This window comes from Manis pentadactyla, chromosome 3 (assembly GCF_030020395.1).
Source record: "Manis pentadactyla isolate mManPen7 chromosome 3, mManPen7.hap1, whole genome shotgun sequence".
NCBI classification, from domain to species: Eukaryota; Metazoa; Chordata; class Mammalia; order Pholidota; family Manidae; genus Manis; species Manis pentadactyla.
The window spans coordinates 85,812,160-85,824,850 of record NC_080021.1 but is presented as its reverse complement, the minus strand read 5'-3'; the positions used below and the strand labels follow the sequence as shown (position 1 = coordinate 85,824,850).

At 34.4% G+C, this 12,691-nt stretch overlaps 1 protein-coding gene across 1 annotated transcript in view; it reads left to right on the top strand.

Annotated features, from left to right (window-relative positions):
* The window catches only part of SNTG1 (syntrophin gamma 1), a 787,875-nt gene that overhangs the window by 738,327 nt on the left and 36,857 nt on the right, over positions 1-12,691 (top strand). The window lies entirely within an intron of this gene.

The window sequence follows — 12,691 nt, the reverse complement described above, 5'->3', positions numbered from 1 at the left end:
ACCAACAAAATCAAATTTCCATGACAGTTTTTATTTTCCAGACAGTATATATATTTTCTTAAAATAAATTAATATGTTAGAACAGATAGCTTACCTCACCCAGCAGTGTGTGGAAACATGTTAGTATGTATTTTCCAGGGATTTTGGTCATTCTTCTGAAAACTTTTACATAGATATGATTAAAATAAGTACTTTGTATACACCAACTTATCAGATTGATGACTTTAAGTTATTATGAAATAGCTCACAAGGCCAGAGATTTAGAAACACTTTTTTGTTTTTTTTCTTAATAAATTCCAAATAAATTATTAAAGTGAAAATCTATATATTCCTCCTCTTTGAATGTTCCATGTATTTGATGGGAATATATATCATATATATCCATAAGTCTCTCTATATAGAGTCCATTTGGGGGGATTAAATTTAAATGAAGTGTATTTGATGGCGAAACTCTGGGCTTGACTGAGTAGTTTCATCCAGTCCTTATTTTAGGCAACTGGCCTGATGATAATGAATTTCTGTTCTGTTAACTCCAGCTCAGACTTGCATCTTCATCTTTAAGACTGCATATTAAACATGTCTCAACCATGTGTCCATTTACAACTAACTCCTTGGTATGTCTCTCTCAGTTATCAAAAAGAAATCTGAATTGTGTTCTTTTGTGCCTATTCTTCAACAACTCCCCCTAAGTAAATCTAGAAGGTGTCCCCTAACTAATTTGATAATCTCTTCTCATTTGGATTACTAAAATATCATCAAAGAGGCTTTCTCAGTTTATTTATTGAACACACTTTTTTTATGCATCAGCTACGTTCCATGACCATTGATAGACAATGAAACAAATAGAAAAGAAACACAAAAATGGATACAATCCCTCCCAAGAGTCTAAGGAAGGAGACAGATCTGGGCCAGGTGCTTCCAGAGAGAAGCCAAAGCACTATAAGGACCCAGAGTCACATCCCTCTCTGTTCCATCTTCATCTTCATGCCAGTGCCAGATTCATGATACTTCTAAAATGTAAATTGGCCATGTCATCAGTCTGTCTTTAAAATTACTTTAGTGGCTTCATGCTGCCTTTAAGACAATCCCTGTTACTGTGATATAGAAGCCTCTTAATGTTCTGGTCTCTGCCTGCAATTTAGCATCATTTTCTGCATTCCACCAGCATTTGGTGGTTCAACCATACTCTGGCTTTTACACATAACACTCTCACATCCTATATCATCCCTGCATGCAAATCTTTATCCAGAAAACCTTTCACTAATGTGCTTTAGATGTCCTTTCTTTGAAAGCAGAGAATCAAAGCCATAACCTAGCATAACACTCATAGTATTACAACTGAGTCTGGCAGAGACACTAACTCCAAACTCTTTGTTGAGACTCAAGCACAGTTTAAGAACACAGAATTAATAATTAATTCAATAGCTAGTCACAAATATATTGATGAATATGATACCACCTAAGGAAATAAGTGAAAGCCATAAGCTTTCATCTGATTGTGTGACCTTTTGATGTTTCTGTTTTTATCCCTTTATCCATCATCACCATTCAATTTTACAAAATAAACAATTAAAATAGAGTTGAAGTATTAGTTTTAGTAAAAATGTAATTATTTAAGCCCAAAGATGTATGTAATTAGGGCAAATTTCACATGAAAGGAGGACAAATGAAAAGTATAAAATATGTAAAGAAAAATCATTTTAAAGAAAATATTTCTCATGGTTTCAACTAAATATTACCCCTAGCCCACCCACAAAAAAGGGAAGGAAAAGGGGCCACTTTGGGAACATTAAAATTTGTTGTAAATTAATTTTGTTGGGGGATAGAAGGCAAGAGATATGTGTGCCAAAGTTTAAGGATGATGCAAAAAGAGCTGTGTGGGAAGGTTTTATTCCCTGTTCAACTAGAAGAACCACCAAGATGATTTTCAAGGAAAAAATAGTATTTTGTAGTTATTGCTGGATAAACATTAGTTAAATGTCAAATCCCAGGTGACCTGGTGTTATGGAAAGAGTAAAATTATATCTGCCTTCAAAGAATTTTTTATAATTTTAATGTGTTCAATGTAATAAGTTATAACCTATAGAGATTGTTCTTTCTAGTGTTTTTGCCTCCTGTGTAGTAAAATACCCTATATCTATTTCCCATAAAGTAATGACATAGTGCTTAAATTACCTTCATATGTAGAAGTTGTTTCAATTTTTTTAAAGAGGAATTTTTCTGTGGAGCATGAGAAATTGGGGCCTGCAAACAGTGAAACAAAAAGTAAACTGATAAAGGATGTGTTTGAGATTGTTTTGCCTATTTTTGTTGAACATATAAGGTTTTCATTATCATTTGCAAAACTTCATTTTCCATTCACATGTAATTAATGAATTGCATTTTTGAATAGCTGGCAATCTAAGGAGCACTTGATGCTGTACAAACATGAACCAATCTCTAACCTGGGTCCTTCAGCTGTAAGCAGCTTTACCTCCCTGTTCCCTGACAGATGACACAAGTCCGCAGCAGGGACGTTCTCTAGGTCACTGGCATATCCAAGCTCTAAGCCAAGCTTAACAATGGATTTCAAATGAATAGCTTATGGGAATTTTTTCACTTGTTAAGAGAGAAAAGCTTAAAATAGCAGCAGCATTATAAGGAAGAAGAAACAGTGACTCAGGGCACACTGTTGGGAAAATCAATAAATTACTTTCCTGGGTTAGATGTCTTGTACTAAATGAGATTCTTGGTCTCCTCTATTTTAAGAAAGGAATCAAGCATTTGCAATGAAAGTTCATTTATAATCATGCTCAATAAATGTTTAGGTATGTATAGGAAAGCAAATTATAGAAAATCAAAGAAAGAGGTTGGGATAAAAGAAGAAATGTGAACCATGGGGAATTACATACGTGGGTTTGAGTCCCACCTATTAGCTGTGAATTACTGACTGTGTGTGATGTTTCCTTAGTTGTATCCTCTGGAAAAATGGCACTCTGGCTCCTGCATAGCTTATGCAGGAATTAGAGAAAACGTATGAAAGATCTTAGCACAGTGTTGTGTTCATTATAGCAACACAGATGCTCCATTGGGCAATGACAGGTACAAAGCATGCTTCACAGACACTAAATGAGATATTTCTAAATTTTATGATCTGTGCATGTGTTCACCTATCAAGTGATTCAACATCAGCCATGAATACTAGATTGCATATTGTGTACATCATTATCTTCACATGAAATTATCTGCTTTATAATATTTCAGTGTTTCATATTCAATCACACATGGAATGATCAGAATTTGTAAGCACATTTTATAAGGATTACTCCCTGGTTTAAGAATGATGACCTTAAATTATAAACCCCAAACAACACTGAAGCCAAGGCTTTTAGCATTTATCTGTTTGCCTGTATTTTTTTAAATGAAATGTGTCTATTATAAAGAGGAGCTCAGATGCGAATGAGTCTTTTGGGAAATATTTTTTAGTAACCTTTAATTGTGAAAACACTTTGTTCAATAGGAATTTATACTACATTTTTCTATTTCTTTTCTTTCTTGGTCATCTTCAATGACTTTATTATAGTTATAATATTGAAAATGCTGTGTTTCACTGTGCTGTTGTTTCTTCATACATATAAATTACTTGCAGGTTTTAGGCACTTAAAAATATTTGAACTATCTTCAAAATGTAAGATGTATTTTATATTTATATTTTCATATAATTATTCAAAGAATATGTGGAATTAAACACTGTCTCTGTTGAAACAAATAAGTTTTAACAAATCAACAAGGTTTACAAATCCATTATTACTATACTTAAATTCATTAAGTATTTTACTGTACAGTGCAAATCTTTATTATTTTTTGAAATGTATTCCATGGGAATAGCTTCCTGGTTAAACAGAGTTAAATAGTTTCTTTCTGAAAATGTCCTCAGACTTGATTATGTTAATGATCCACCAAATGTATTTGACCACATTTGACTTCCTTTTTCTCCAGGATCAAGCAGAAGTGGTCATCCATGGAAAGACGGGGAAGCAAAAATCTAGTCTGTTATTATTATGAAGGCTTTGGGTCAAATTCCAGATTTCAAAAATATTCAGAAATTTCTTTGTATATTGCCATTCACTTTCTTTTTGTTTTTTCTTTTTCTTTTTCTCCCTCCTTTTGGACTTAATCTCCATCAAAAGCAAAAATTAAGATTACTACTAGTGGCAGGAATTTTCCAATACAAAACTAGGATCCTTTTGATCAAAGTTATTTAGAGAAGATATGAGACTATGGAGCTTGCAACAGCCAGGAATATTAGTTTTTGTCCTTAAAGTATTATTCACTCTAAAGTTGAAAATTTCACAATATTTTATAAATGCCCATTTTAGTATATGTTTTCCCTGTTTCTCCCAATTTCATGCCTCCAGTGACATGACATAATAAAAGGGAAGACAAGGAACATTTCCCTTTATTGTCTGTGCATTTCTGTCAAAAACCTAGGTTCATTGTGTGTCTCCTGCACACCACCTACTCTGTTGGGCTCCAGGGATGCAGTGATGAGCCAGTCACACTTGAAGCTTTCTTTACAGTGGAGAGGGACAGAGCTGGATGCTCTCAGATTAGGGTTTTCCTGTGAAGGAAATGAGCAAGGTGTTGAGAAAGAGAAGACCTTCAGAAGGGCCTTTTAGTAGTTTTATGGGGAAAGGCCCTCTGAGGCAATGTTATTTCCAGTGGGAACTAAATAGTGACGATGGAACAGTATGAAAGGAGCTGGGGAAAGGATTTTCAAGCAGAGGTAATAGGAAATGTGAAACCAGGAGCAGAAGGGCTTTCTTTTTGTGGAAACATAAAACAGAGAGAAAGAGAGGGAGAGTGAGAGAGGGAAGAGGAGACAGAGACAGAGAAGGAGAGAACATAGAAAGATCATTCTAATGGCTTCATATTTAACTTGTTCAGGCCTTTATTTCATGTTTAATTTGTTCAGGCCTTTATTCTATGGCATTGTTTGTATTTACCATCTGTCTTGTACTTCAAACAGTCTAAGTTGACTATATTTTTCAAAATTTTCATTGTAGGATTTTTCAAAGCCTGCATTTCATCAGGAGTAGGATGGGTCACTGGTAACCAAGGACATCACAGACATAGCAGGGATCATCACAAACAAACAAGTGAGCAAAGGCACCAAATGTAAAATGCTGTGTGTCTGTGGCCACTGCTCACGAGTAGCAAGTGTCAGAGCTGTTTGTAAAGGGAATTAGAGGAGGACACATAGTCAAACATTTTCCTCGAATCTGAGTTCCCTGTCATTCTAGTTAAATATCAAGTCCCTTGGTGTAATAAGTGGAGTAACCATGAAATTTACTGTCCAAAATGTGAAAAAAATATTATTAGACAATAATTAAGTTTAATGATATTGGTGAGCCAGTAAAATCGCTCTCTTCAAAAATTATTGTTAAAAAATTAAAGATATGAATGATATCAAAATAAAACTAATAAAAAAATAAAATAAAATAAAGTAAAAAATAAAAAATAAATTAAAAAAATTAAAGATAAACATATCTAGGTACATTAAAGAAAAATTGAAAGACATATTAATTATCTAAGCTTTAATAAGTGGGGTAATTATTTTTGTCACATAATTTTCGGTAGACTAACAGCTCGTTGAGGTGCAGTTATGAATGATGTATTCACCAAACTCAAGAGCACTTTAGCTGCATTCACATTTTAATTTAGGAAAATATTGATTTTCCAACCGTGTGCTCTAGCAACAATACATATATTCTCATATTATCATTGCAATAACAAATAACATCCAAGGCTGAAGTTTTTAATTGAATTTATGATAGCATTCAGTTATAGAGATATTTCCATTTTTGACACATAATGAAATTTCTAAAATTTTACTTTGATTTCACAAATTGAATGAAAAAATTCATAAGTTAACTGATTTTCTAATTGAAACATTGATAGACAAATGATGTCATTTAATTGTGAAGTTCTGCTGATGAAAATAAATGAATATCAGTAGTTTTACTTTGGTACATGAACAAAAACTTGAAGTCCAAAATGGACAGATTTGATTTAAAAGGGGAGTAATTTGATCTAAATAAAAATTTATGCTTAAATAATGACTTTTAAATATATTTATTCACCTAAGTATATTATAAAAACTTCTTTGGACACTTTTTAAAAAGTAAGTGCTAGTATTTCAAGTATCTGCTAATTTCTGCCTTTCTGTGTTTATGGGATTGGTGATGCTGTAGCTCCCATGGTGATGGGCAAACATCAAGAATCATTTTGCTCCATTACATATTCATTATCAACTTCTTGAGTTATTAGAATTCACTAACTTCTCACTATATTCTCACCTTCATTTTTTAACTTATTGTGTTTGACAGAATGTAATACAAAATTTAAAAGACACCAAACTATAAAGTTTTTTTTTAGTTGCCCAATGTACAAGATTTCCATCATGTGAGAATTCAGATTGATGTCTATAAACCCATCAGAACTCCCCCTTATCCTCTATTTCCTGTGCATCTGTCATGCACATACTGTCTGTGATTTCCTCTGTTTCCTTGTTGACCCCTCTGACAGATTTGGCAACAGCTTAGTTCTGCTCAGATCAAATGCCAGGAGACAGGTTACAGCAGGCATGTGTGGCTCACAGACACAGAAATACTGAATACTGTCCTCACTGTGGGGGACCTAAGAAAACAAGCCATCTTTAGCCCCTTTGTCCAAGCATACTTAATATAATCAGCAATGACCCTGCATGTTCCATTTGTACCAACCAGGAGCATGTTATGACCTGGTGTAAATGCTGGCCACCAAAGCCAAAGCCTGGTGCATGGAGATGCTTCCTTGTAAAGGCCCAGTCTTATTCCCTCACATGCCAACATCTCTGAACAAATATTAGCCATTTTTTGTCCTATCTTAGGAAGCCATAAAGGATTGCCCTGATGTGGCTGTGTTGGCAAGATGATGAAGTGATTCAGGTCCAAGAATGGTGATTATCTGAGGATCTGGACTGAAGCTTGGGCAGCTTACTTGATCCCTCTGGCTCTGCCCATGTCTGATTCCAGGTGGACCAGTTACATCTTGCAAGAGTTTTAATGGGCCTGTCATACCTCATGACTTAGTGGGTAAACAAAATCCAAATAGATGTGCAGCTCTGACTACATGTGAATGTCCATCTCTACCAGGCCCAATGGATGCCTGTAAAATGGTGCATAGCTTTGCTATAGATGACAAAGCTTTACTGTGGAACTCAAGGAGGTCCAGATTGTGATCTCCTACTAAGGCTTAACATAAATACCACACAGCCTCTTTATCCAGAACAGACACCTCTGGTGCACAGGGTCTGACAAACTGTAACTGTTACAATTAAACGTTCTTATCTACTACCAGCTTGTAATCTCTGTTGCCACCTAGTTATCAAACTATCCATCTCCAAGATCTCATCATTGGGTGTGTAGGGAGGACAAATCCTGGCCCAAACAGGCTTAGAATTGCTTAGAGCAGCATCTGAGGCAGAGAAACAGGTCTGTTGGTTGGTGCTATAAGGAGACACACCTGCAAAGAAAGAGAAAGTTAGGTTGAGGGAGAGGGAGATGCTACCCCACATGGCAATTGTACCTTGTCACAACTAAGGGAAACGTAGGTTCTCTGCAGAGTTAAACCATCAGGGGAACAAGGTCAGGACTTACACTCCAGTATCAGTCAGCATTTCAATACAGCAGGACTGCGGAAGGAGGACAGTGTAAAGACAGACAGTTTTCTCTGTTGAGTGTGAATCTGTGGAGAAAGCTGCATCAGGCATCACATGTAGGGTGCAGAGTTGGAGGGAGGTAGTAAGCAGCATGATAGAGAATATAATCATTTAAAAGGTTTGAAATAAATGAACAAAATAATGGATAAGTATGTCTCTTTAAAGGGTCTAAGTACTCAGTCAAAAAGTCTAGCTGTTCCCACTAATTCTATTCTTTCACTACTCGCTGCGCTGTTTGTTCTGACTTTGGAGCATTATATACCAAAAGCTTTATGCAGGAAACAGGAGAACCAAAAGGAAGTCATAGGAGCAGATGCAGAGGAAGAATGTCTTCCAGACATGACATGGCCTAGAACTAGGAGTGTACACAATATACCATGAATGGCTATGAAAAATCATTACAGGCGTTTATTGGGACATGTTTTCTCAAAATGTGTAAGACTTAATGCTTAAGATCAAATAAATTTTTAATTTTAAAACTAAATATAAAGATTTATTTTTTCATAGAAGCCTGCAGACAGGTCCATACTTAAATGTGAAAGAGGCAATATTTGTCTTTTGAAAGTTCTCACCTCTACTTCCATATTCTCCCAATCATCACCATTACTACTTATGTTCAGGAGCCTCCTGGCATCAAAATTTGCCATATTATACTGGAAAAATCCTACTAAACTAATTTGAACTAAAATGACCCTGCAATTTATAAAGCAATTGCATGAGCGTTATCATTTCATTCGTTTTCACAGTAATTCTTTCAAGTAGGTAGTCAAGTCTTACTACTTGTAATTGACTGTAGAATGTACTCAGGCTCCAATAAATAAGGAATCTTGCCCAAAGTCATGTGGCTTTTAAGTAGGATGTAAAGGTTGGGTTATAGTTCTATACTTAGAGCTCTGAGATCAGCATTTGTTTTTATTTCAATGCATTGCCAAAAAATGCATTATTTTTCCTGGGATATATGTACTACAATAAGGAAAATACCTAATTTTTGGTAATGGAAATTAGGCAGGTCTGTGGAGAAGAGGGCACCAAAGGTAGATAATCAAGAATGTCCTTCTCATCTCATTCCATGTAGGCAACTAGTGCTGGTACCACTGTATAGTAACTCTTACCAGAATTAAAAAATTGAGACAAAAATTACATATCTTTTCTAAGTTTTTGTGTATCTACATGCAGTCTCACTTTTCCAATAAAATTCTACATGTATTTTACAAAGAACTTATTGCTACAGTTTGGGTTTGCTTTCTATTCCTGATTAGAAAACTCTTGAGGCAAAAAATACTTGATCCTGCCATTCTTCACAAGCACCTTGCTCCTAAGAACATCACAGTCTGTTAAATAAACACAGTCCACTCCCTGTACACATCTCAACACTGTCCTATCCGGCCACGTCAGAACCAGCTACAAGGACCCCATAGTTGCATTATTTAGCAATATAAATAGCATGTTATGAAAAGCAGTGGAGTGCACTCACCTTTATATCATTAATATTGTTAACATAGTTTCTATGTTTATCAGAATCTTGTAAACAAAATATTGGCCTAAGAAATGATATCACCAATGAGTTCTTAAATTATGCCATTTTTTAGATTTGTGTAACTTTTACTAATATTTTCAGATTCAGATTCCTCCAAATTGAACATAATGAATTCCTTGAACATTACCAATTCACATGATTTATCTAGACTGTTCTAACTACTCCTCTTAACTGACAAATCTTCTGTCAATCATTAGATTAACTACTTTACACATAGCCAAGGATTCATGCTTCATATTCCAAAAGGTCTCCAAACCTTTGTATGTCTCTAATATGCATTCTTATAGCCAAAGTGACTTTGTTACTCTATCTAAAATAATGAGCTTTTAGATCTTGTTTAATCTCTTGAAAGATCATCTAGTTGAAATAGCAAATTCTTGTTTTACACTATTATGGCTTACAATATTATGAAATAAATTTATACTTCTAATTTGAGAATTGGGAAGCCATTCATTTTACAGCTAAGTCAAGCTAGAAATAAAGCTTCTTGTCCAAAACCACACAGCTGGTTAATGTCAGGACCGGAACTACTTATGATGATGTATTTTGGCAGGCAACTTCCCTCCAGCCTTTATAAGCTTCTTTGTTCTAACATAGTTTTCTAATTTCATGTCCTTTCCCCCTTACCATTACATTATTTGCATTATTCTACATAATATGTGATTTTCATGAGCATTAACTTAATGTAAAATATTCAAAATTTCCATTTTGTGATATTTATTAACAATAAGGGATTTAACTCTTTATTTTTCATATAATTTATTTTGTAACAGTTAACATTTAGGACTAGGATTTCTGGATCAAATAATATTAACATTTATGAAGCTTAAAATATATGTTAAAATTATTGCCCTAAAAAATTCATACTGTCGCTGGCAACTTTATGCAAATATTTGTTTCAATACAACCTTGCTAGCTTTAGCTGTATTTTTGGTGCTTTTACTAATTTAATATCTGGAAAAAGTTATTTTAGTACCATGGCTCTTCTTTATTACTAGTGAGATTAAATATGTTCTCATGTTAATTAACAATAATAATGGTTTTTCCACTTTTTTGAATAACTTCTCTCTATAATATTATTTTCCTTTTTATTTTTTAGGTGTTGAAGGTTGTCCTTAAAACTTACCATACTGCCTGCTATATACTGCTAAGTTTGTTGCTTTTTTTGTTTTGGTTAATAAATATTGTACATAATGAATATATAATTTTTTATTACTCCTAAATTTAGAACTCTTCTCAAAAGTTACTAAATATTCACTTATGTAATATCTTATAGTATTACTATAATTTGGAGAGGTTAAATTATTTCACTTTTTAAAACATAAGAGTTTTTATTTAGAGGACATTGTTGGATATAGGGTTAACTGCTGTAGTTTTTTTTTCCAGAAAGTTAATTGTCCTAGATAATTTTATTGTAAAGGATGATGTGTAATAATAGATTTTAAAAAACATTTAAGACAATTTGTAACAATTAACAGCCATTTCATATGTATTTAGTGAATAAATAAAAAATGAGCAACATTCTGTAATAATTTATTAGGCATTATTTTTCTATTATTGATAATTTTTTATCCCTGTTTTATCTATTATTTTTAAATAATCTATTATTTTTGCTATTTTATTATACTTTTAAAAGTGTGAGCTTTTTAATTAGCATTTACACTGATTGGATTCTGAAGACATACTGTTTTCAGAATGATTCAAAAATTTTTTTTATTGCAGTAGAACATATGTAATATAAAATTTCCCATCTTAGCTATTTTTGAATGTGCAATTCAGGGCATTCATTAATTCACACTGTGTCCAAAACTTTTCATTACCCCAATAGAAGAAACTCTGTAATCATTAATCAGTAACTCTTATTTTCCCCTCTCCACAGAAGAGATTTAAAAAAAAATGATCCAAATATATGAAGTCTAAAAGATGCTAACTTTAGATCATAGACAAAATCATGTAAAAGATTGGTCTACACAAGTAAGAACCCGAAGAGAGCTGGGTGGCTAAACTAATATGAGAAAAAACAGATATTAAGTCACTGTTACAAGAGGCAAAGAAAAGCATCTGTTGCTAAGAGGATTAACTCAAGATTTAGCAGTAATAAACTTGCATGTAGTAAACATCAGGGCCCCAAAATATATTAAGCAAATATTATCAGAATTGTAGCATTTGAGTTTGGTTATTAACACTTGTTAGGTAGAGCACATGGTGCCAGATGGTGATCTGAGTTTCAACAACAGACTGCAAGAGAAACAGAAATACAGAAGTTCATTACTCACAGGTCCTGGAGGAAGGGCATGGTAAGCCTCAAGGGGCCACATGGGGAGATTAAGGGAGAGTAGGTAGAGAGAGACAGGAGCTGAGGCACACGCCTGTATCAGGGTCTGTGGTGGACTGCTTTGGGGCTTCCAGGCTAGGGTTGGATTGGTCTACTCAAACAAGAAAAGCGGGTCTTGTTAAACCTCCCAGGGGTTCTCATCAAATGGATACACAAGGCCCACAGGTGTAGGGAGGCAGGGGAGACTGCCAATCCCAAGGGCTGTTAGGGAAGTCCTATCAGGACCTTGCAGATGCTTGCAATTGCTGTCTAGAGCTTGCACCTATCTGAGAGGGCGGGTGTCAGTTTAAGGTCCCTTCCTGCCATTTGGCCAAACTAAATGGATGCCATCACAACAATAATACGGAATAGCTTAGCTAAACTCTTGATGTGGAGGGACAAACAGACAGTTCTTCAACAACAGTCAAAGGGCTTGATATTGCACTTTCAGCAACAGAATCAACAACCAGACCAAACACCAATAAGGAAATAAAGAACCTGAACAAAATTATAACCAACTATGTCTAACAGACATACAGAAACCACTCCACCCAACAAGAACAGAATGTACATTTTTCTTAAGAGTGCATGGAACATTCTCCAGAATAGACCATATGTTAAAACAAGAGAAGTAGTAATACATTTCAAAAGATGGAAAGATGCAAAGTATTATTAAATACTTTATAAGTAGAGTATTAAGAAACAAAATTCACATATAAAAATCATGTTTTTCTTCACATAGCTTTTATGTTTAAATGCATTATTGAATCATGTTAATACCATGTAAAAAAGTTTAATAAACACACTATAATAACATGTCTTAAATGAAAACCTCTCAAAATATACTCTGGGATTATAGACAAAAACTACAGGCTCTTATTTCGTTTCTGTAAATCTTTGGCCCATTCAATTATGAGAAAAACATTAGATAAATTCCAAAAGGGGCCATTCTACAAAATACCTGGCCAGTGCTCCTCAAATTGCCAAGGATAGTCTGACAGAGAACTGAGACACTGTCACAGCCAAACGGGGCCTAAGCGAGGCACGATGCATAAGTGTAATGTGGTATCCCGGATGGGCTCCTGTACCAGAAAAAGAC